The 26,762-nt window shown below is 39.2% G+C and overlaps 1 protein-coding gene and 1 long non-coding RNA gene across 14 annotated transcripts in view; both read left to right on the top strand.

The window, feature by feature from the left end:
- Positions 1 to 26,762, top strand: part of LOC141915498 (uncharacterized) — a 473,311-nt gene that overhangs the window by 278,871 nt on the left and 167,678 nt on the right. The gene's annotated exons all lie outside the window — the stretch shown is intronic.
- Positions 3,257 to 4,046, top strand: LOC141898865 (uncharacterized). Its single transcript, XR_012618608.1, has 3 exons — positions 3,257 to 3,312; positions 3,505 to 3,612; positions 3,973 to 4,046. It is a non-coding gene; the product is annotated as an uncharacterized LOC141898865 (long non-coding RNA).

Raw genomic sequence — 26,762 nt, 5'->3', positions numbered from 1 at the left:
ACTATTCTGTTAATGTGATTGCCGACCTCTTTTTACTGGTTGGCAATGTCGACTATTCTGTGAACGTGAATGCCGTCCTGTTTAACTGGTCGACGATGTCGACTATTTTGTGAATGTGATTGCCGACCTGTTTTACTGGTCGACAATGTCGACTTTCCTGGTGTTACAATGTGTAACAGTTATCACACCTCATAATTCATATGGATATTGATTGACATGCAATGGTTAATGAAGGACGTCAGATGTCCATGGACACATTTCATCCATGGTGCATTGCTGTATGTGGAGGTAGTGACATCTAGTGCTCACTGATGCATTAATTTCAACAATAACCAATCAAAACGCCCTGTTCATAAAATGCTGTGTATTCATTGGCTACTTGCCATGAAATGCAATTTCCTTGTGAACCCCGAAGAATTTCAATACATTTCAAGGTGAAAGTTATTATTGAAAAGGTCAGTGTATTTTTCTTAATATTTCTTTTGCTGTAGTCTTTGTTTTTCCAAATTTAATTAAGGAACAATCTCTCCAGTTGGATGCAACTAAAATAGGCCTAGTTGTCAACACTGAGATAACTTTCATCCCAGTGCATTCCTGGTGTGGGTGGCATCCTTTAAGTCAATGTGATCATGTCGAGAGGGTGAGTAGAGGGTCTGGAAGGTTAGGATTAGGGTTATGTAGGTTAGGTGTAGTGCCATATATATATGGAGAGGGGAGAGGTGAGCTCAAAGCGTACATACTTTTCTAAGGGGGATAAATGTGTTTTTCTAAGGGGGTTTATGTTAAATAGTACCTACATTGTGCATGAAACACCAAGGAAACCAAATTTTGCCTTTTTTAAGCCATGGATTTGAAAAATTCTTTTTGACATGGAGCGAAGTCAATCATAGAAGTATGTACGCAAGGGGAGGTTCATAAAAAAAAGTACACTGGGGGAGAGGGTTAAAATTTCTAGCACGCATACTTGATGCACGGCCCCTTACCAAGCTCTTGGCTATGTTTTCTTTAAACCGTTCCTTCACCTTTTCTTTGAAGTCGTGCACATTGAATTAGCGATTCTAGGACAATTGGCCCCCGGACAATTGCCCCGCCCCCCCCCCCCCGAATAAAATCCTTTTTGATTTTGATTAACACCACCTAAATACTTTACTTAGAAATTCATTTGTGTATTATTGAATATATCTATAAGATATAGAATTACTGATGTTGTGTGCAGATCAAAAACTTTAAATCAGTGCTTGTGTAATTATAATTCACTTACCAAATTAAAGAAAACTTAATAAGTCCACTTATTAGTGCATTAGTTAACGTTGGCTGATTTATTGGAAATAGTTTTAGTGTTACTTTAGCCAATCAAAAACTTTAAAGCAGTCCTATAGTAATTAGCTAGAATAAGTTCACTGTCTAAATAATTTGAAGTAAATATCTGTGTTTCTTTAAGATTAAAAAGATTTTATTTGGGGGCAATTGTCCTAGGGCGCAATTTTCCGGGGGCAATTGTTCCGATACCAGAATGAGCCAATCGCAAGCCATATCTGGCTTGATAACGATACGAAAATGAAATGTTATCCGGCGAAATGTCCCCAGCCTAAATTTTATGGCTGGTTGGTCTTTGTGTCCCTGATGAACAGTACTTAAAGATCTTGAAATGAGTACCTCAGAAATCAATGAACGCGCAAACTGGATGGACGTTACTTACTTCAGCAACCCACTATTGTTTTACATGTTAAATAGATCCTTTTAATGCACCTTAGAAATCACCGGACAAGCAACCTAAAAGCAATGGACATAAGTTATTTTAGCAGTTCACAATTATTTCATATGTTTACAGATCTTAAAATAAGCACCTCAGAATTAACTAGACGTGCAACCCAAAACCCATGGACATTAGTTACTTTTGCAGCCCACTATTATTTTACATGTTCAAAGATCTTGAAATAAGCATCTCATAATTTAATGGACTTGCAACCCAAAACTGATAGACATTCCTTAATTTCACAGCCCATTATTTTTTACATGTTTGTAAATAGATCTTTCAAAGGTCTTTAGAAATCACCGGAAACGCAACCCAAAACTGATCGACATTAGATACTTTTGCGGCGCTCTATTTTACTTTCATAAGTTTATCTTAAAATGTGAGTTTAAGCTGCTTTTTAGAAACTAATAGGAACTCGATCGCTACTTTGAAGAATTTTTAGCAATAAATTCCTAAATCAGGACTCGCATTAAATATTGAGTATCAATATTCTATCTTCGAATTGGTTTACTGAGTATTATTGCCTTATCCAAACCTGGGTGTAATTGACGGCGTTGAATGTAGAGTTAAAAGTTTTGATAAATGTCCTATAAATAGTAGTCGAATGAAACACTCTAATCCGTGTACGCTGTAGATAATTGCAGAAGTCCCACAATTCGAATTTTATATGATAAAATTTATTATGTTGAAACCACAACGTTTGGGCTGTTGACTAACATCCATCATCTGGTGGAATCATATCATTCCGCCATAATTGTGGGACTTCTTTGATTGTCTTATGAATAGTTATTGAAAAAAGCACCTCAGAATTTACTGGATGCGCAACCCAAAACTGATGGACATTATTTACTTTTGCAGCCCACTATTATTCAACCAGTTCATAGATCTTTAAATGTAAGCACCTCAGAAATCAATGGACGGGCAACCCAAAACCAATGGACGTTATTTACTTTTACAGCCAAATATTGTTTTACATGTTGATAAATAGATCTTTCAATCCAAGCACCTCAGAAATCATTGGACGCGCATCCCAAAACTGATGGACATTATTTACTTTTAGAGCCCAATACTGTTTTACATGTTGATGAATAGATCTTTAAATCAAAGCAACTCAGAAATCAATGGACGCGCAACCCAAAATTATGGACATTGTTTAATTTTGCAGCCCACTATGATTTTACATGTTGATAGATCTTTAAATCTATTCTTAGCACCTCAGAAATCAATGGACGCGCAACACAAAACTGATAGACATTGTTTACTTTTGCAGCCCACTATTATTTTACATGTTGATAGATATTTAAATCTATTCTAAGCACCTCAGAAATCAATGGACGCACAACCCAAGACGTATGGACAATATTAACTTTTGCAACCCAAACCCACTATCGTTTTACATATTTAATGAATGGATCCTAAAATCAAAGCACCTAAGATTTGAAATTTGATGAAGCTCAAGAGTTGCAACCTAGACATGCAACTTAAACTAAGGCATACTGTTTCATTTTCAGAAAATACAACCGAGAAGTCAAAAACTAATGAAAAAGGCCTTAAAGGTAAGGCTGTATAGAGTTTAAACACTCGGTACATTTTTCAGTTTAGAAATCACGTACAATTTATAATAATTCTATTTTTATTGATTAATCTATGATTCATTTTACTCAATTGTTGGTTTTCCTTTCTTAACATATTGCAGTTATTAAAAGTTTAATTCATGTAACGGATAAATTGATCTAAAATCATTTCAGTTGGATATTTTGTATGGGTGGACTTTTAAGGCATGGGCCTCTACTGACCCGCATTGAGGATGTAACTGGTGATAATTGCATCATGTATTGCCGGTGTGACAACATTCAGTAAGTGGTTTTTTCTTTGGGTATAGCGCCAAGCTTAGTGAATTGCATTAAATCTACATGCCTTTGAATAATATCTTCATTTTTGGCCTACAAATTGACTTTTGTCAACATCAGTGATTATTTTGATTGGTCAAGCTAGGTTTTTTTCACAGGAAATAACCCTTATGGTCCATTTCACAGTTTTCCTTAATCAAGCTCGTATCTTAAAAGACACCTTATCTTGTATGACCAAAATAAATTCTGTGAAATCTACAGACTCCGTAATTAATTATTACACGCGGATTTTCTCTTCATGCCATGTTTCTCTTGCCAATACTAGCATATATACCAGATATTCCCATAGCATATACTTTCTTTCAGATGTTATACAGCCCAAAAAGAGAAGCTTGCTGAAGAGGTGCCATGTAAAGAAAAGAAATTGGACACGAGAAGAGGAAAAAGGATTAAAACATTTTTTTCGAGAATTTTTCAAAACCGGTGACAGCCCTGTGGACAGAGTGATTGTGAGAACGCCAAAGTATTGAGCAAGAAAAACAAGCACATCATTCATTCTCGACATAGAGACAATATCAAAAAGAAAGTGAACAACATTGAAAATTGCAAAATGCAGAAGAATTAGGATAATATGATTTAATGGAAACCTACTATGTACAGATTTGTAAAGTTTAAAATCTTGGAATTGATTCAATTGAAAACTGAAAATGTTATGGAAGTGATGGATTTTTATGAAATTTAGTGAGTTGGTTTGGCCCTAATAAAAATAGGGCCATCAGCCATCAAATATGGACATTAGGACAGCCAATGTTGTTAGCATGATACCGCCTATAATAATGTATGGATTTATATGAAACTTGGTGTCAGGATTGGGGCAGGTGATATATTCTTCATTAAATAGATTCTTGATTTTAGATCTAAGAATTCGTACAAAGTGTGTTTTTATCATATCATCTATTCTCCATGTTTTTACTTGTTGATTACATGACTTTGAATCTGAAAGATTGCTTTGGTTGTGTTAAGTCTTCAACATGCTACTTATCAACTTTGTTAAGTTACACCGATTGGTTAGGATGTATTTTCAAATTCTACAGGCTGTCTCATAAAATGTTTTACCGAAGCTTCAAATCGAAAATTGATCACAATAAAGAGGTCTCATGTGTTTTCTCCTTATTGTTATGGCTGAGCAAGTTGTATTCTTTGTGGCAGCTGCTTGTTAATTGCATTTTGACGGTAATATTCCCTACACAATCTGCACGATTTGTTAGGATTAAAGAAAAATCACGAGGTACCTTAGTTTCAGTTAGAAGGAAAAGTATGGATTGCTAACGATCAATTCAGCAGGAAAGGAAGTGCATGTTTTTTTTCAAAACAAAGAGAAGTCATATTGGTTGTTCATTAAATCAGGGGCAGATCCAGGGGGATGGGTAGACAGTATTGGAAGGAAATTTAAAGGCACCTTTCTGATCTTAGGGCACACCCAGTATCCAGGTCAATGCGAGCGCCGAAGGCGCGAAGTCCTTAGAGGGGGGCATGGGGGCCCACCCCCAGAAAATTTTGAAAATATGGTACCATTTTAAGGCTTTTAGAGGGCTTCTAGAGGCTAGCAGAGCAATCCAGAATAAACGAATTCAAGACAAGATTTCAACACATGCGGATAAAAAATGAAGCTGGCGAACCCATGAAAGAATGGTTGTCGCCAACTTCGCCTAGTGCCCCTATAATCTTTAAAAGTGCCCCTTAACAATAATACAGAATACGGCTAAGTGCCCCTTCATTGTTAACAATCGGCAAAAATTGCCTCGTCTTCACATTTATCCTTATGTCGTGTGCCATCTTCCAAACCAAAAGTGCCCCTAAAATTTTAAAAATTAGGCAAAAAAGTGCCCTTTTCTTCAACATTTTCCGCGTATAGTGCCCTCTTCTAAAGCATGAGTGCCCCTTGCAAAATGAAAGTGCCCTTTTTAATTTATCATGATTAAAGGCTTTACAAATATGATTATCTCTCCTCACTTTCTCGGCAGCAGTATATACCGATTAATTTTATAATTATGCCCGGATTACGAACACGGAATTAGCGGTTGCTGAAATAATGCCGTCAAAAATACTGCCGGTGAAATTTCGAAGGGCACTTAAAAATTCTAGACCGTATTGGGCAATACGGCTAATACGGTCTGGATCCGCCCCTGTAAATGTACATGTGAACCACTTCTTTGTGTTGGTTTTGCAGCTCAAATATCATGGAGGACTCTCAAAATAATAAGAGGTTTAAGGAAATTAGTTATTCTATATGGTCACCAGGGGGCGTTGAATAGTAGAATAACCTAGTATTTCCTTGTTATATTGGTACCTAGGCATATTTTGTTACCATGATCGATTGCAAAGTTTTAGTTCATGACATGTTTGATGATTGTGGGGAGTTACAAGGTTATTGGGTTTTGAATATGGTCACCAGGGGGCGTTGAATAGTAGAATAACTTAGTATTGCCATATTAAATTGGTAACAAGGCATATTTTGATATCACAATGAATTAAAAAATCATAGCTGCTGACATATTCTTTATTTGTTGTGAGTTTCAAGTTCATTGGTTTTTGTAAATGGTCACCAGGGGGCATTGAATATTGAAAGTGTTAAATTGTTGAGCATTTGAAACCACTTCCCAAGTGGGCGTGGTGTCCCTGGACCCCTAGTTTCTTGATATTTTCTGTCCTTATTTTCGATCTTATTGTCTCTAAACAGTCAGTCTTCTCCCATCATTTGATTTCAATTAAATAGTTTTCACTATTTTTTATTTGTTCTGCTTACTTAATCTCTAATCTAGACTACCAATGTTTAATTTTGATGCTGATTAAACATACACGCGTCTAAATTTAGGAAAGTCCATATTAAGAATTTTGTTTCTTGTTTGAGTTGGAAGTAATTGATATAAGTTAGATTCTTAACCATGACTCTAATCCAAGTCGAAAAATATGCATTGATAAGCACTGAAATTGAAATTGGACCATTCTTTTGATTCAATTACTTAAACGTGGAAAGGATGGCAAAATAGGCATCAGATTTTCCAAGAAATTGAAGGATGTATCTATATTCCCTATGCATGCACTTCTTTATATTCATTGAATGTCTCTGGGACCGTTGACACGTAAAAAGTATAACTGACCTGCAGAAAAATCTGTTTTGCACCAGCCATTGTGATTTGGTTGTCTGGCAGCGTTCATACTATTTACAGCAATTACCCTCTCAAATTGGACATCGGCTTTGTTCACGTGAAATCGGATAAAAAACTGAAATACATGGATGACTGCACTCAGACGTAAGATGTGAACCGTATTCTTGGATGATACCAGTGGCACAACAGGCACAGTGGCCTCATCCGTTCCATCTCCAAAATGTAAAACCGTGAAGTACATTGCAAGTACAAGATTCTTATGACACGGAAAAGGATTCACAAGTAGGCCTATTTGAGATTATCGTAGCAATAATTTCTCCATGAACCGGTCCTACGGACTTCATAATGAAATAATCTGTGCAATGGGGAAACCTCAACAACTCCACCTATATTTCGCAAGCAAGGTGTCGCTAATAGTTACTAGGTTTTCTTATTCAATTAATGGAATTTGAATGAACTGGATAATTTTCAAATCTCTGAATAAAACAAACCAAAAACTACGCCTCATATTCTGATTTTTCAAAATTGACGGCTAATAAATTGAATTTATTGTTACAAACCGTTACTAAGTGATCGAACCTGATGTTTAAGTTTTGAAAAGCTGATGTATTTCTATATACAACAGTCAAGAAATCGGCTCCAAGAAATCTGCCGCACAAAATGGAGGATAGTTTTGATCATCCCTCGCAATTCAAGCACTGATCTACAGAAGGGCGACGACGTGACCGTGATCACTTTTTTAAGAATGTTGTGTCTTCCGAAAAGCAATGCATTGAATTCCCCTGAATAAGGAAAGTGCTACATTACCAGCAGTTTGTTGTTAAAAAAAAGCCAACGAGTTTAGTAAGTAGCAAGGGAACAGACTGCACCACAAAGGAATCAATTCGGACAGGATCAATGTTTTTCATGAGCAAAACGCAATATCATGTATAGATTCACCTAATATAACGTGGTGGGGAGCGTGGGGCTGAATGTAGATTTACCTAGTACAGAGATGCTTGGATTGTCGAGTGAAAGGTAGATTCACTTAAAATAGAGAGGCTGGGATTGTGGGGCCAAAGGTAGATTCACCTAATCAAGAGGCTGGGATCGTGGGGCCATTTGTAGATTCACCTACGTAATGTTAAGTGGCTCGGGGATCGTGGAGTTGTGTGACCTGGCCTGTCTAATGATTCTATAATGTATCACCTTCTTCCAGGGGTCTAAACTGTCACTGACATCAATTGTTTGCATCAGATGGGGATTTTCACTTGATATTAAAATTTATCAACTGGAACAAATGTCAACATTTTGCAGCGCACTATAATTAAATGGGTTGATAAAACGAGGGACGTTTGTATCAGTCAGAAAAACCCTGTTGTAAATGTCCCGATTATAGCATTGACACAATGCAAGTTGACATTAATGAGTCTATTTTTGGAAAGAAGAGAAAATACCACATAGGTACTGCAAAACAAGATGTGTGGGTATTTGCTTCGAATACATTCCCTGGGAAAATACATTAGCCTTAATAAGATACCTGACGATGATCTCTAGGGTGAGATTTGAACGTCGTGTCTTATATATATTTTAAATTAAATAAATAAATTATTGTTTATAAATTTTATTAATTTGTAGATAGTGGCTTTTTATCTTATTATCCGTTCACCATGTTTGAATGTGGTTATCGTTCTAATACACTAGCCTTATTGCTTTTGGCTAGGCAGATAACGCCCAATCGTTTTTTGGTATGGAGACGCCACCATCTTGCTTGGTGCGTGTTCTCTAGGGATTAGCAGTGCTCGTAAATCATTTAAAATTTTTCGTGATTTATCGGTCATCCGATCGAATTGGTATAAGAAACAGACACAAAGAGTGATCTCGGATTAGACGTCAAATCTTGGGTGATATCTAGGTTTCATCTTATGCGCGATTTCAACAATTTTGCTACCGGTTTTTATGGCAGTTTTTTCACTTCCAACAATGATTTTTCTATGTGAGATTTTTGAGATAACCCAAACAAACCATACATATTCTGAAAAGAGTCATACCTTTCCAGCTGTATCATTTATTTGTATAATCCATGCAGTTACAGAGCTTAGTAGCTCAAAATACGAAAATGGAAACAGCAAATTCAAATCAAAGTCAATTTCAAAACAACTTTATTGGTAATTAATGTTAAAAAACACATTATCGAATTGAAAAATCAATGAAGAACATAAAAAAATAAAAAACAGATAAGAAATAGGTTTGTTAGGGTTATCTCTAAAAATTTCACCACGAAAATATTGGTTCAAGTGAAAGAAACTGCCATTTTTGCTGTCCACCATAGAATCTGTACACCTCCATTTTGAGCTATCTTCCGTAAATAAACGCTGATTTGGTTGTGAGATATTTGTCGTAGAGTGATCGTTGTAGGCTCGTTGGAAGCAGAAAGTCTTCTAGTATGTATTACAGCTAGTTTCATGTGAATCGGTTGAGGTTTTTTGGAATTACAGTCGATTGAAGTGGAGAGGTCATTTTCAGATTGATGATTAGTTGCTACCCTTGTTCTTTTATTATACAGGTATACTGGGGTTGGTCATTGATACTGGTTATATTCATTCACTATCAATTGTGACAAGTCCCTGTGGCTTCAAAGTTATGAATAAAGTATTATATAACTGATTGTTAGTGACATACAACAAATAAGCCTTTAAAAAAAGGTACCTAGTGTCTGACATTGTACTGAAAAATTCCGGATTGATTCACGGCATAGTTTTTTCATAGTGAGCATTTTAGTATATGAATCAATGAGGATGATTGACAGCCGGTGCGGTTGTATCAGCTTTTGAAGACTTTCGATGTAAACAATAATTTTAACCACGTGCGCGATGAAGACAGGGACATCAAACTAAGAAGCGCTGAATTTTTTAATTACATGTGATTTGAATAGGCATCTGTGCTGGTTTTTCAAAAAGCCGAATCTTAATTGACTCCTATTGCATTGGCCTAAGCCAGGACCTGGAATTGAATTGAATTCGAAACAGAAATTCGCCTGTAATTTGCGATGAATCTTTTTGCAAAATTAGCTTGAAAATTGGGTCTGGCAAGATGTCGTTCCCTATTGTAAAAAAATATCATTAGTGATCAAATATGGATGCCATTGGGTTGGCCATCTTGAATTTCTTGTTTGCCGATGCAGCCCGCAATTCTTGATGTATTTCCACAAAATTTGGTGTGAGGATTAGGGTAGGTAAGCTGTCCATGCCTTTTGTATATGGAGGTCAACGGCTTTCAAATATGGCCGCCAGGTTAGCCATCTTGAATTTCAAACACGAAACGGCCTGCAATTCTTGATGCATTTTCATGATGCTAGGTGTAAGAATTTTGGTAGGTGAAATGTCTACCTCTTATTGAAAATTGAGTTCAAGTATGGCCACCAGGGTTCCTATCCATCTTGGATTTCTTTTCAGCACGATGCCTACACCTATTCTTGATGCATTTTTGCATGTAGTGTGATCTTTGGGGCAGCTAAAATGGGCTTGTCTTTACATGTAAGGATATATTAACAGAAAATGAACATTATCGCCCCATAGCCTATACCATCTTAACTATTTCAAAACTTGTTGCATCGTTACAATATAAATCTTTCTGTTAAACTTTGAATACTGAATCATTCTACTTCTACTGCGTCATGAAGGTACTAGGCCCATGGGCCTCTTGTTTACTTCCGGTTTCGCTTTTTCGCGTCGTCCTGCTTTCTTAGTGGTCCTTTCCGTTTCCAGTACATGCGATATATTTAATAATCGTTATTATCTGTCTTATAATCATTATTATTCAACCAAAATTAATCGTGTCAATAATTTTAAAAAAATCGTATCAATAGATAACCCTTCTTTTCAGCTGGTATGTTAAGGGTTGAATATGTCGAACCACGATGTCTCAAGTTCCCCAAGGGGACCTAGAATTAAACATAGAGGCAAGGTTGATACACCTGCTAAGACCCAGATTCTCGAAAACAGGGCAATAAATCGGGACAATCTTCGTCTATGTATGTCCAGATCCCGATCAAGATTGAGTCGGTCCGATTCTTTGTCACCTACCAGACATAGGCGCCAGCGCTCTAATGATAAACGACATTGTTCATCATCTGACCCCAGCTCTGGGTCACGGTCGCGTTCTAGGTCACGATCTAGATTTAGTCGAACCTATTCTCCGTCACCTACCAGGTGTAGACACAAGCGTTCTCATAAAAAACAAAGTTCACGTTCTAAATCACCAGGTGATAAAATTGTCTGGCTATAGTGACATCAAAAATATGTTAGCGATATTCTCGCAGGAGATCGCTTCCCTTAAGGAACAGCGAACAGGCAAGTAACACCCGGCTCCTAAACCTTCATTAGTGCCGCCAGGGCCGTCCGGCAACCCACTAGATAGGGTAGTGTTGGATGATGTCAACGAATTTTCTGACGAGGAAAAATCTCACGATCCAGAAGACCTTGATCTAACTAGGGATGGGGACATGCACAGATCGTACTCCTTGTCTCCATCAACAATGAGAGAGACAGGGGACATCCCATTCAAGGAGTCAGTTAAAGAAGTTTTCTCCAGATACAGAGGTACGAAGACCAAACCAAAACAAACCCAGCCTAGAGGTTTGGCAGTCAAAATCCTCAGTCGACCAGACGACACTGAAGAGTTAGTTCTGGCACCCCATTCTGCATAAATAAGAATGGTGTGATACCCTGGACACGACACTGTGGGGTGGTAAGCGTACCGACAACATTTGATCTTACCCTCCGGCCTGAGTTCAGCTCCTTGGGTCTACACAAAACTTGTCAAAAGGGTCCAGAAACAGCTTCAGTCGAAGGAAGTTCGCATATATTGTTACCTGGATGATTGGTTGGTTGTGGCAAATTCAAAAGCAGAGTGCAAGGAAACCTTAGAAAGGACACTTGCCTTAATCCATCAATTAGGTTTCATAGTGTGAATTTAGAAAAGTCCAAGTTTACCCCCTCTCAAAAGTCCATGTACCTGGGTATGCGCTTCAATCTGACACTTCAGCTTCAGGCTTTAGTCAGACCAGCGCAGGCCAGAGTTCAGAAGCTGAGGGAGGCACCCAGATCAGCTCAATCCTGGTCCCTGGTTCTGGGCCAGATGAGTTCAGTTGCACTCGTAGTTCCGCTAGGTCATTTACACAGCTGTCCTCAAGTCAAGAGTTGAGGGTGAAACCCACTTCATATTGAGTCAACTCTGAGCCGAATCTTAACATCGGACTGCGGAATTGGATCAATAACATGGCAAATTGCGGTGAATTATTTAATCAAATATAGCTGCAAAGCAGCGATAACGGGTTTTCTGCACAGTCTTAGAATCCTGTTCAACGGTGGATTTCGACAAAGCATTTGATAAGGCACAACATCAGCCATTACTAAACAAACTATTAGGAAACATTATCAATGATAGGTCGCTCAAATGGCTCAGCAGTTATCTCTGACGAAAACTTGTAGCCAAAATCAACGGAACGCCTCATCTGTTCTAACTAGTGGAGTCACGCAAGGTAGTATCCTAAGTCGTCTTCTGTTTAATGTCCTGACAAATGACATACACGGTAATCCAAAATATACCACACCGAGTAAATTTCCGAACGACCTTAACACGCCTTTCGACCAAAAACTTTAATGTTCCCACAAGAAAATCTTGTTGGAATGAAAACTATTCTGTTTGATCGAACAATAAGCTTTTTGTTTGAACCAAAACTTTTCTTCATTCTGACAAAACTAGGGGTCCAGAGACACCATGCCCACTTGGGAAGTGGTTTCGAATGCTCAACAATCTAACAATTTCAATATATAACGTCCCCTGGTGACCATATACAAAATACAATGACCTTGAAACTCACCACAATCATAGAACACGTCATTTGCTACGATTTTGTAATTGATTGTGATAGCAAAATATGCCTCGTTACCAATTTAATATGGAAATACTAAGTTATTCTACAATTCAACGCCCCTAGTGACCATATTCAGACCCAATGACCTTGAAACTCGCCACAATCATAGAACATGTCATGAACTACAACTTTGCAATTGATATGTTAACAAAATATGCCTAGGCAACAATATAATAAGGAAATACTAAGTTATTCTACTATTCAATGCCCCTGGTGACCATATAGAATAACTAATGTCCTTAAAACAGACCACAATCATAGGCGATGTCATGAGCTACAACTTTGCAATTGATTGTAGTAACAAAATATGCATTGGTACAAATATAATAAAGAAATACTAAGATATTATATTATTCAACGCCCCCTGGTGGCCATATACAAAAACTAATGACCTTGAAACTCACTACAATCATAGAACACCTTATAAGCTACAACTTTCTCATTCATTGCGGTAACAAAATATGCTTAGGTATCAATATAATGTCGAAAAACTTATTCCCACCTACGAATGAGTACCGATTACACCAAGATGGCCGCCAATTGCGTCATAATTGGTTGATCAAAAATCTCAGCAATAAAACATCCCTTTCCAAAGAATACCCTTCAGCAATTGCAATGAGAAATGGCAGACCAGTAGGAAGCTACGGGCCAAAATTGACATTTTTGGGCACTAAAAGGTCATAGGATGGCCATCTTGAGTTCAATCGACCCAATTTTTGTTATGCTCATGGGCCCTGGGGGATTCAAATATATACGAAAGATCAAGGTAATTGATCAAAGCGTCTTCAAAATTTCCCTCAAAAAGTTCTGATTTTGGCAAACATCAATGGCTGTCAGTCAGCCATCTTGATTCTGACAGGGCCAGTTTGTGGGCTGAAGATGTGTCTAGGGTAGATACATGTGTAACCCAAATATCAAGACATTACATTGAAGCGTCTTCAAAACTTCCCAAAATAACTGGATTCCGACTATGGACGGATGGATGACGGACGAAAAGTGAACGCAATAGCCCGCTAGGACTAAAGTCCCAAGTGGCCTAAAGATGTGTTCGAATAAAAAGCTATGTTATTGTTGAAATGAAAAACTTTTTGTCCCTGCAAAAAAATTTTGTTGAGCGAAAACAATTTTTTTCGAACGAATGTTTGAATGAAATCAATTCTGTTCGATTGAATGAAATACCTAATACTTTTGGTTCGGAGAAATAACTTTTTACAATATACTTGTTCGAACGAAAAACTTAATGTTCTGACAAGAAAATTCAGTTCAAATTAAAACGATTCTGATCGATCGAACGATCGTTCGAACGAAAAACCTTTCGTTTGGACAAAAAAAGTTTCTTCAACTTTGTTCTGACGATTCTTTTCAAATTGGTTCAATCGAACAGAATATTATTGGTTCGATCGAAATAAATTTTGTTCCGACGAAAGAATTTTCAAGCGAAAGGTCTTTTGAACGAAAAAAAGATATTTCTGGGGCTCCGCAGTAACTTAAAGTCGGACGTAGGTCGGCCTTGCGACGCGATGTGATCCTCGCGTTGCATCGCAAGTTTCGGTTGCGATACGATTGTTAGCGGCTGTGTGCGACTAGTTTCTGCCAGTTGCAAGAGCGCGTAGGTTGGTTATGACAGTATTGTCGCGTCGCATCACAAAGTAGTCGCAAGGGAGCGTAGGGCGAGGAGTCGTTGCGACACAATCGTCGCTGGCGGTCGCAGTGAATGATGTCGCAGTGAGTCACAAGCCGTCGCAAGGCCGACCTATGCCCGGCTTAAGTTATTAGGAATTAATGAAAAACCAGTTTCATTTATGATGAAAAAACTCAAATGAAAAGTCTGGCTTATAAAGCTGTCTGCTCAGGCAAAATTTTCCAAAAAATCTTCATTTTTGGCAATAAAATTGATAATTGTGATTGATCGTTGCAAGTCAGAACCAGTTAATCACTAATTAACATGCATTTTAATAAATCTGATTCCTCCTTTACAGTGAACTTAGCTTTAACCTATTTGAGGCTACTAGCCTATGTAGGCCTATGTATATGCGTAGGCCTAACATCCGGACAGATTGGTCGTAGGCCTATTGAATAACAACCCTCCTAAATATCGTAAATTTTGTTATGAAGTTAAATCCAATGAGTCCGTTAACAAACGCAACAATTATACTGTGTTTGTTTGAGACAGTCAAGCTCAGTACCGGTAGGCGTAAAGCCTTGAGGTCGCGTAAAACTCAATAAACACTTCAAGCGACACAGCGAACGATCTCCTTTCCCCCATGGCGAACGCTTACCCCGAATGCGAGTCCAGCTTACGGATAGGAGTGTGTTATATACTTGTATTTTGTAAATACCTTGTGCATTTGACAAAGATCGGTATGTACTGTAGGAAATATAGAGTATTGATGAATGGTTGAAGCCCGCGGCTGAATGAAGTAATATATTGTTTCTTTTGATACCTTGTCGACATAACAGCGTTTCCCCACTATATCTCTTCGGTGTGTTTAGTTTAGGCCTATGACTCCCCGGTACTCTAATGATTTATCTTAGTAAATACACGGTTAATTGAAAAAAGGTATGGTTAAAGGTATTGCCAGATCACTGGTAGTAATAAATAAATTTGTACTCGATTTGATTCTCATGAGGAGGAGAAACTCGCAGCTGATACCCGGAATGACGATGTAGCGACACACGTCGATTAGTCGATGTTTACGGCTCGACAGTGCTTTTAGAATCTAAAGTAGTAAATTTCCTGTGTATCAGTAATATGATTTGATGAGGAAAATGGGATATTATTTCAATTAGTTTTTAAAAACCGCGGCTGAATGTGCAATATTTGGGTACTAAATTTGTTAATTTATGCTTGAATTGATAATCGATGTGACAAGAAACGTGCGGTAGATTTCGGAAAGACGACTTAGAAAAACATGTCGGCTCTTTGAATGGGTTCAATTTTCGATGTTTACGGCCCGACAGTGCTTTTGTAACGTTGATTTTTCAATATACGCACGGAGTATTTGTAGATCGAAGTGAGCTGAATGATATCAGACGGATTGTATCGGCAACAGCGGTAATGTAAAAAAGCCTATGTACTTTTGACAAAAAAAGTGTGGAAAAAAAAAAATTATTATAATGATAATAAGAAACACAGGAATCTCAATAGGGTTCACAGAAAACCCTAATTAATTTTTAACATAAACTAGCCTATCAGTCGAGTAGTTCACAATGAATTAGTGTGTCAATTACTTTAAAGTCATTATTCGGTTATACAGCAAACTCATTATGAGTTACTTTAAGTCAATGCACTTGTGAATCGGTGAGTAATTTCGTTAATCATCCTTTTAATTAATCTCATAAAATATCTGACTATTTGTCCATTGAGCATAGCTATTATTTGTGATCCTAACCATCTATGTCTTCTGGGGCTTAGTATAATTGAAAGACTTTGCCGGCAAAAAATTTCTGACAGCAGCATTAATGACTGGCATGAGTACCAGTCCTGGTTGGCTAAACATGTCAACCAACCTGTTCTTGTATAGAATAATTGTAATATATCTTATATCTAAGACTGAATGATTACGATAGCCCAGATACTGAAATTGATGAGCTGAGCAAAATTAAAACTTTCAATAGTAAATTAAATGTTAAACATTTGAATATTCAAGGTCTACAAAGTAAATTTGACAATCTCAAACTATTAATAGAGCGATGTAAAAGTCAACATTCCACACCTGACATAATTTTACTTAGTGAACCTTCGTAACAGGGAGAAACGTAGACTTATTCGAACTAAGTGGTTATACCTTAATCGAAAAAAAATTTAAGTACAACGCTAAAAGGGGGAGTTGCAATTTATATCAATAAAAAATTTGCTATAAAAGAAAGACACGACTTATCAACTTTCAACGAAGGAAAATTTGAATCATGCTTCATAGAAATACTAAGTAAAAATACTATTATCGGTGAAATTTATCGCATTCCCAACACTAACGAAAATGATTTCTTACTACAAAAGAAATCAACTATTGTTGGGATGGATCAAAATCTAGACTTAATTACTAGATTAAGTGAACCAACATAACTACACTTCTAAATTTCTAGACATCTAAATCTAAATCTAAATCTAAATCTAAATCTAAACAATAACATGTACTCAACAATTTTCAAACCCACGCGGTTAACCCCAATAAATGCCATGCTAATAGACAACATATATATTAGTAAAAACTATACAAATTACGCAAGTGCTATTCTCGTGACACATATGTCAGATCATTTTCCTTGCTTTTTATCAATAGAACAGAGCAGTTATCAAAAAGTAAAGAATTCTGCTTTTCCAGTAAGAGATCTACGTACCATAAACATACTTAAGATAAAGAACAACTCTCAGTTGTGCCCTGGGATGAGCTCCATAGTATGAATTCCGATGAGAGTTATAATCTTTTAACAGAAAAAATTGTTAATGTGATAAATGACGTAGCTCCCTTTAAACTAAAAAAGCTATCACGTATGGATGACGAAAGGGTTGTTAAACGCTGACAAAAAATGCGTTCGACTATATAGAAAAACAGCAAAACTAAAGCGGGATGATCCAAAAACGTAAACTATATGTATTATAGAAATAGATTTAATTACATAAAAAGAAGAGCAAAACGGGATTACCTAACAAACAAAATGATTAGCTTTAAACATAATTCTAAGAAAGTGTGGGAACTACTTAAAACAACTATGAATGTATTAAATGATAAATCAGGAATTATTGATAATTTTAATCTAAATGGTAAGCTAGTAACTGGTCCAGATCGAATAAGTAATTCCTTTTGTAATCAGTCAACTTCAGTACAGTTGGGAAGCAATTTGCCAATAAGATACCCAAATCAAGCAGAAGTTTTGATAAATATTTAGGAAAAATAAACCACAATTCTTTTTTATACACCCAATTGACGAAAACGAAGTGTTCAACTTGATAAATGATATACAACCAAAAAACAGCTCTGGACACGACGATATATCAAATAAATAAAAAATATCAAGCATGAAATATCCAAGCCACTTAGTATCCAACAAATCGATTGTAGATTAAGGGGAATGCCTCCAGTTGAAAATTAGCTGAGGTTTCACCAATATATAAGAGTAAAGAGAGGAACCTATTATCTAACTATAGACCAATTTCACTGTTGCCAGTACTAAAGATTCTAGAAAAAAAAGTGTAAGCGTTAGTATAAATTACTGAATGTGATTTTATTTATGACAATCAATACGGATTTAGACAAGGTATTCAACATATACAGTTCATATGGATTTCACTAGAAACATTCTCAATGCAATGGATAAAAAACATCCTATTATGGGAATTTACTTGGACCTATCAAAAGCATTCGATTCGCTAGGTATAACTATCCTTCTCAGCAAATTATCACACTTCGGAATACGTGGAAAAGCACTTCATTGGTTCAAAAGCTACGTTACTAATAGAAATATTAATGTTAATTTTAACAATAGCAAATCCAGACGTGAAAAAATTGAATATGGGGTACCTCAAGGCTCTGTTCTAGGAGGATTGTTATTTTTATTGTATACTAATGATTTGCGCAACAAATTTGAACACATGAAAGCGATCATGTTTGCGGATGACACTACTATTTATATCTCTGATCCCAACTTAAAAGATATGAACAACTATGTAGGACAGAGCGATTTGAACATTTTAATAGACTGGTTTAGGGCTAACAAACTCACATTAAATATTTCTAAAACAGCTGCGATGATTTTTGAACCAAAAGGATCCAAAATGAATAATAATGATCTAGACTTGAGTTTTATTGGCCAAAATATTGAAGTCGTGAGTAGTTTTAGATTTTTAGGCTTAACCATTGAAGAGCACCTAAACTGGAATGATCACATCAAACAATTGATTAATAAGATAAACAAAAACATTTATATGTTAAGATGTGTAAAAAAAACTAATACCATCCTGGGCTAAGAAATTGCTGTACTTCAATTACATACATAATCACTTAACATACAGTCGAGGGATATGGGGGCCTAGTGCACTTAAAAGCAATTAGCAGTATTATCAAGATTACATATAAGCAGTAAGACTAATTGATAATAATGAATATAAAGCACGTACAGCGCCAATTTTTATAAAATACAATATCCTAAAACTAGACGATTTGATAAAACTTGAAATGGTTAAATTTGCGTATAAATTCTCAAAACAATCAATTCCTAAACCACTAAAAGATATCTTCCAAACAAACGCCTTTAATCACCAGTATAATACCAGAAATGGAAATTACTAACGTAATACATCATGCCTAACATAAAACATCATGCCTAAAAAATTATTAAAATCTTAACTCGAATCCTCGGAACCTATGAACTGACGACACTGTAAATGTTTATTTTGTAATTCTCGTGTATAAAGAATTATACCATCATTCCATTTCTTTTATTATCACTTTTTTTCTCCAGGTGTCATCCCATCTCTTAGGGTTACAGTCTTTTTTGACTCCGGGCGGCAACCTATCAATAAAGTATTATATATTATACTTGAGGTATGACGTTTCGGCTAGCAACTGTTAGCTATCATCATCATCAGGCGTACGCCTGATGATGGCTAACAGTTGTTAGCCGAAACGTCGGTTCTCAAATATAATCATTCTGATATAGAATTATTCAATCTTGGCTTCGTTATTGTGGGATTTCTCTCGTCATCATCATACACGGATATTGTGTATCTTCTCGTCTAACCAAATTTCAGTAGATCTAATTTCATGAGGTCTTGGAATTTAAAATTACTATATATTTCTCAAATATTGGTCATGTTGCAATGCATTGAAGGCTGAATTATTAATTAGTCTAACAGCTTTCTTTTGAATTTTGAAAATAGAGTTAGATTGTTAGATAACTTTCGTTAGAAACTTTCTTGGGCTCAGATGTTTACACACATTTAATGCAGTAATAAAATCTAGGTGCCTTTCGTTTATTAGCTTTATCCGTTGTTTTTTTCTTAGTTATATGATTTTGTTTAATCGGTTTTGTTATTTCAGAAAAATTTATTTCATTTAAAATTACTATATATTTCTCAAATATTGGTCATGTTGCAATGCATTGAAGGCTGAATTATTAATTAGTCTAACAGCTTTCTTTTGAATTTTGAAAATAGAGTTAGATTGTTAGATAACTTTCGTTAGAAACTTTCTTGGGCTCAGATGTTTACACACATTTAATGCAGTAATAAAATCTAGGTGCCTTTCGTTTATTAGCTTTATCCGTTGTTTTTTTCTTAGTTATATGATTTTGTTTAATCGGTTTTGTTATTTCAGCAGCGCACACCAACCTTTGTTGAGCATGCATGATCAGTCTTGCAATTCGTATTCATGCGCAGCATAGTGCTGACGAGAATTCAATTCAATCTTTATTGACACAATTAAAATTTCACAATAAAACATTTCCTTTTTTTTAAAATCCATTTTATCATGGGCTTGCATGCTTGCAAGCCCATATTGCTATCACACGGATTGATAACTTGCTTGGGGAGTCGATAACTTTCGTTAGAAACTTTCTTGGGCTCTGATATTTACACACATTTAATGCAGTCATAAAATCTAGGTTCCTTTCGTATATTGGCTATATCCCTTGTCGTTTTCATTGTTTTATGATTTTGTTTAATCGTTTTTGTTAGCAGCGCATACCAACCTTGGTTGAGCGTGCGTGATCAGTCTTGAAATTGGTATTCATGCGCGGCATAGTGCTGCCGACAATTCAATTCATTCTTTAATGACACAATTAAAAATTCACGATAAAATATTTACTTTCACGTTTAAAAAAAATTCTTTTAATTTCTTTTACTTTCATTGGGTGCTTGCGTTAGCGGCTATTTGAAAAATCTCTATGAACATTTATATTTTTCAGTTTAAATATCTAAAACTTAAAAACTGCTTTTTTGTAAAATAAATTCTGAATTGAATTGAAGACTGGTTCCCTGTCTCCAAAGAGCCAGGGGGCGGTAGTCTATGGTGGCAATACACTTAATCGGATGATCGTAGTGGATTGTCATTTGAAGGAAATGCAACTTATTCTTGCTTAATGTCTTTATTATTTTAAAAAGATAAATCGTGGCTCCTATCTATTTTCGTGTTCGCTTCTCTTCATCTGAAGTCACTCGAGTTAGTCACCTATTTTCTTTCAGTTGTAAATGTTTCTATGCAAAATCATTTCAACACAATCCGATAAGTAATCTAGCAATTATCAACATGATGATGATTCCATTAAGACACTACAATATTTAAATAACAACTATCCAAAAGCTTGCACTAACTTGGTCCACGTCTACAATAAAACCATTCCGATTCCCAGTCCCCGTGTGTAACATTTCATGTAGTGATGTAAGACAACACCGATCTCTTAGCTCTTTAAAAAGTAATCGGTTCAAATCCGATTAATTCTACTACAGAAATATAAAACCACCAAGCCAGCTTTCAGTACAACCATGTCAGCAAGCCCATTTTTAGAATTTCTTTCTTGTTTTCTTTTGCTTTCACTGGGTGCTTGTGTGGTGGACTAGGCTTAACCGAGTCTGTATCCCTTGTTTAGTTTAGTCCGTATCCGTATTTTTATGTGAACCTGTAAGACCAGAAGCGGTCTCTTACAATCGTGTGGTAGAATAAAGAAGCCGTTGTTGTATTCTATTGTTCATGTTTATTGATGGAAATCGCCCCACAAAAGCAGACATTCCATCCACATTCGTGAATTGAGGCGACCGAAGAGATTCGTTACACTGGTGGCAGCGGTCAGGGATCGATCCCGTGAAGATTCGACGCGAAAATTGAAGCTGATACGAGCCGGCTCGCTACCAACAACGAGAGGTGAATATTTTGTCAACGGTTCCCGAGATTGCTCTCTTAGAATAACATTGACACTTTCCATGGTTAGCAATATTTAATTAGGAATTACATTGACACCGTTAGTGGTTTGCAATCCTACTCTCTTACTGATTATAACAATTGTTTTTGCGGTCGGTTTATACAATTAGGCCTACGAGAAGTGTTAACCTGTTAACTGAGTATAGATACCTATCTGGGCAAGACCTTAGGTTACATATTTTTCTTATATAGCTGTTATCTATTATTCTATTTACTACTACCCCTGTTTATTTTATGCATTATGGCCACTGCCGACAGTTTTCAAGAGCCAAATCCTGACCTAGATACGAGCGATGTTGACACTGACAGCCCCCGTGTTGGCGAATGTTTACACTCGCTGATCAAGTTTATGTCTAAGAACATGGATAGGGAGGGCCATGACCAGGGGGATATTAAGGTGAGGGTACCAGCTCCGAAGACGTACAGCATGGGGAACAATTTTCGCATATGGCTGGATCGTTTCGACACCTACGCGGACATGATGAAAATCAGCCGCGTCCTGGACAATGGCGAGGTAAGAAAACAACTAATCTTGATGAACCTCGATCATGAGTCGTACAGGGCTGTCAAGAATCTTCAGCTAAACAGTGATATACCCTATGCCGACTTTAGTTGTCAGATACTGGACCGTCTGGAACAGACCCGGACTCCAGGGGACTTCAAAATGATGCTCAAATCCTGCGAACAGAAAAGTCAGGAGAGCTTAGGTCATTTTTCTGATGCATTGACGGACCTGGTTCAGAGCGCCTACCCCGGGATATGTCCAGACCTCCAAGACGAACTGACCAAGGACCAGTTTATGTGTGGAGTGAATCTAGCTCCCCATGCTAGGGAGTCGCTGTACATCTCACAGCCACAGACCCTGGCAGAGGCAGTAAGGACAGCCCGTGGCCTTGAATCAGCCCGCCGTCTTATCGAAAAGCAGGACCCGAAGCCAAAGCGGACTATCAACCATTTGCATCCGAACCCTGAAAATGAAGGCCTAATGAGCAAGTTGGTGGGGTTGGTACGGAGCCTATCCACCCGCATGGAGACACTGGAGACTACCGTTGCCGACCTCTCCACGAGGGGAAGTGGTCCCAGACGACAAAACATCCCATCCAGGAATGCCCCTGGCCACTACGCAAGAGATTGCGTGCAGAGGGCGGGAAACGGAGCCTTGGTTCGCTCAAGGGGCAGAGCAAACCTGACAAATTAGAGTGCCCCGAGCCTGTTAAGTATGTTCCCCCACACCGAAGGCCTAGGTTGGAGACAAGTCCATCTATAGGAGGCCAAGGCAGGGAGATCAAACTGGTTCAAAGTGGTGAGTATGGGGTGTCTGGTTTACACCCAGATTACCTCACGACCCTCCGACAACCAGTTGACCCCCAGCCCCATTAGACAGATTCAATCCAAGATGTGGGGAACGTGATAGATCGGACACCAAACAATGGTTCACACCCGGACTGTCTTACGACCCCCGCCGAAACCGGTCGACCTCCAGCCTTGTGAGACAGAGCCAGCCCTAGATGTGGGAATCGTGACAGGTGGGACACCAGACAATGGTTTACACCCTGACTGCCACACGGCTCCTAAGGACAAGACACTATCTATTGGGAATGTTTGCGTCCAGGACACGGGGCTATATGTTTCGGGTTTGATTAATACGAGGGCAACTGCATCGATCCTCTTAGATACGGGGGCCTCGGTAACCGTCCTTAGATCCTCAGTGTGGGAAGCCAGCCTAGGGGCTGGGTCCCCTCGGGATCTGAGACCGGTAGTTGGGAACCTTACCACAGCAAATGGGCAGGCCCTGTCACTCTGGGGGGTGGCTGATGTTATATTAGAACTAAGTGGTCCGAAATTTCAGGTACCCATGGTTATTTCTGAGGAGCTTTCAGAAGACTGTTTGCTGGGTAATGACTTCTTCCTGCGTCATAACTGTGTTCTGGATTTCTCTCGCCGCTTGCTGCAGTGGGGTCTGAATGAGATACCCCTTCAGCAGAATTCTCAATCCCCAAGCTGGTGGGGGGCGACACTTCAAGTCCCTACTGGAGGAGTTAAACATGCACAGCCTCGACATCCCAGACGCGGAGAGGGCCAAACTTATCCTGGTACTGCAGGAACACCAAGATATATTTTCGCGTGGTGACTATGATATAGGACGTTCACGGCTGACAGAATTCGAAATAGACACAGGAGATTCAAAGCCGGTGAAACAGCAACCACAGAGACTCCCACCTGGACGTCGGGTATTTGTTGAGGGTTACACTGGAGAGCTACTAGAGCACGACCTAATTCACCCCTCCAGTTCTCCTTGGGCAAGCCCAATTGTACTTGCAAGAAAAGCTGACGGTAACCCTTAGACTTTTTTGTGACTACAGGAAGTTGAACGACTGTACTATCAAAGATAGCCACCCGCTTGGTCGAATAGATGGCCTGCTTGAGAACTTGTCTGGTTCCTCTTGGTTTTGGACCTTGGACCTGACTAGTGGATATTGTTACCAACGCGCCGGCGTGTTTTACTCGCCTGATGTCGATGGCCCTCGACAAAGTTTCCTGGAAGACTGCCCCTATATACCTGGACGATATTATCGTCCATTCGGCAGACCTTGCATCTCACCTTGACAAATTGGCTGAGGTTTTCTCATGTTTCCGGGCTGCGGGTTTGAAACTGAAACCGAAGAAGTGTAACAGCGGTGGTTGGCCTTCCTGGGACATGTGGTAAGCGCAGCTGGGTTAGAGACAGACTCCACCAAAATGGACAAGGTCCTAAACTGACCTGCACCGAAGGGTGTCACCGAGGTCCGGAGTTTTCTGGGGCTGGTCACGTACTATGCTAAGTTCATAGATAACTACGCGAGTATGTGTCAACCCCTACACATGCTAACCCGGAAGGATCAACCCTTTACGTGGGGGGGAGGAACAGCGCCTGGCTTTTGACAAAATCAAGTTTGCACTCACCCAGCCACCTGTTCTTGTTTTCCCTGACTTCGGACCCGATGCGGGAAGATATATTTTGGACACCGATGCGAGCGGTTGGGCTATTGGTGCGGTCCTTTCGCAGACACAGGACGATGGGCCTGAACGGGTCGTGGCCTATGCCAGTTGGACACTGAAGGGGGGAGAGGAAAACTACTGTGCGACTCGTCGCGAGATGCTGGCTTTGGTCGACATGATCATTTATTTCCAGCACTACCTTCTGGACAAACCATTTCTGGTACGCATGGATCATGCTGCCCTGAAATGGCTACGTAGTTCACGAATACAGGAAGGCCAGGTCGCACGGTGGAACGAGAAACTGGCTGAGTACGAATTTGAGATCCAGCACAGACCTGGTGTGAAACATTAGAACGCAGACACCCTCTCCCGCATGCCTCGTAGGGTTAAGAAACACGGCAGTTGCCCGAGCTGTGGAGAAACCGGTTTTCCAGCGGGTAAACTTGCGGCTTTAGTTGCTAAAGTCCAAGACGGTCTCGGTAAGATGGATATCCAGCAGGCCCAGGACACTGACCCGGACATCGGCATTGTCGCCTATCGCGAAATCTCCTTGGTAAGTATGAATGGCTGGAAATTGTCAAGGGGCTACTGGTCATCAAGCCACCGCCTGGATCCAAGGGTACCAACAAACGCATTATCTTGCCTAAATGTTTACTTCCGAAGGCCTTGTCACACCTCCATAATGGTCTAGCGGCCACCGAGGGACAACTAAGACAGGACAGAAAATGCGTGAACGCTTCTGGTGCCCTGGCATGGTAACCGCAGTCAAAGACTATATCCGGAAGTGCATGCATTGTCAGCAATGTAAGTCACCGCCAAAGAAGCCAATAGCACCTCCTGTGTCGACCCCGACTGGTCGAAGAGGCTAGAGAGTACATGTTGACATCATCGGCCCCCTTAAGAAATCCAAAAAGGGGAACATGTACATCTTGGTGGCACAAGACGCATTTACTAAATGGGTGGAGGCATGGCCATTAAGGAACGAAAGGGCAGTGACTGTTGCGAGACGTATAGTGGACAAGTGGGTTACGAGGTACGGGTGCCCGGAAAGTATCCACTCTGACAAAGGAGCCAATTTTGAATCTAGGGTATTTTTCGAAATGTGTCACTTCCTTGGTGTCGATAAGACGCGTACCACCGCGTACCACCCCATGGGGAATGGTCAGGGGAAAAACGCCAACAAATCTTTGAAATCGATGCTCACCATGTCAGTCAATGAGAACGGTACCAATTGGGACTCTGAGCTTCCAGCTTGTCTGATGGCATTCCGCTCAAGCGTCCAGGAAAGTACCAAGGAAACCCCTTTTTTCCTCACTTTTGGAGAAGAAATTATGCTGCCCCTCGACATCATGGTCGGGATGCTGGAGGAACCAAAGACGGTCACGGTTTTCACGGAAGAAATGGTTCATAGTTTGGAGAGTGCTCATGGGCGAGTCCGGGACCAAATTAAGTTAGCGCAGAGGCGACAGAAACAAGGCTATGACCGGTTTTCGCGAAACGCGGTGGGTTCCAAGTAGGGGACCGAGTGTGGCTTTACAGCCATTTCCTGAAACCTGCCGAAGCACCGAAGTTCCACCGGACGTGAAGGGTCCGTTCCTGGTGACCGAAAGGATATCGGAGGTCACATACTGGGTGGTGCCCGTGGTCGGACGTAGGAAGCCCAAGGTGGTCCACTTCAACAATATGAAGCCCTGCTTCGGGTACACTCCAGAGAGGGACGAGGTCAAACGACCAGCCCAGACACGTAGGAAAAAGATGGAGCCAGTACAACCCACAGAGGTTGAGGAAAATGACTCGGACTCTTCGAGCAGCCTTGATGACGATGTCACCTGGGTGTAGGCACCGAATCCTCAAGTGGACAGGAGGGCACATCTTAGGGACAACCAGGAAGTTGTCCAAGACCTGGAGGAGCGAGTAACAATTCCTACACCTGGAGAACCTCGGCTTGAGGCACCAAATGCAGATGAACCCCGCCGTAGGTTGCGACCTAGAGTGAACATCCGGCCTCCACAAAGGTATGGTGACTTCACCCAAGTGTGCCGTGTAGAACCCACTTGTGGCTGTCATGAGAGGTTCCTACGAATATGACGGATGAAGAGTGTGTGGTTGGAAAGGGGGAGGAAATTGAGGGAGGCAAGAGCAACACCACAGTATGGTTAACACTCTGAACCCCAC

The sequence above is a fragment of the Tubulanus polymorphus genome, chromosome 1 (assembly GCF_964204645.1).
Source record: "Tubulanus polymorphus chromosome 1, tnTubPoly1.2, whole genome shotgun sequence".
NCBI classification, from domain to species: Eukaryota; Metazoa; Nemertea; class Palaeonemertea; order Tubulaniformes; family Tubulanidae; genus Tubulanus; species Tubulanus polymorphus.
The sequence above is the reverse complement of the archived record's forward strand: the minus strand, read 5'-3'. Positions and strand labels throughout refer to the sequence as shown.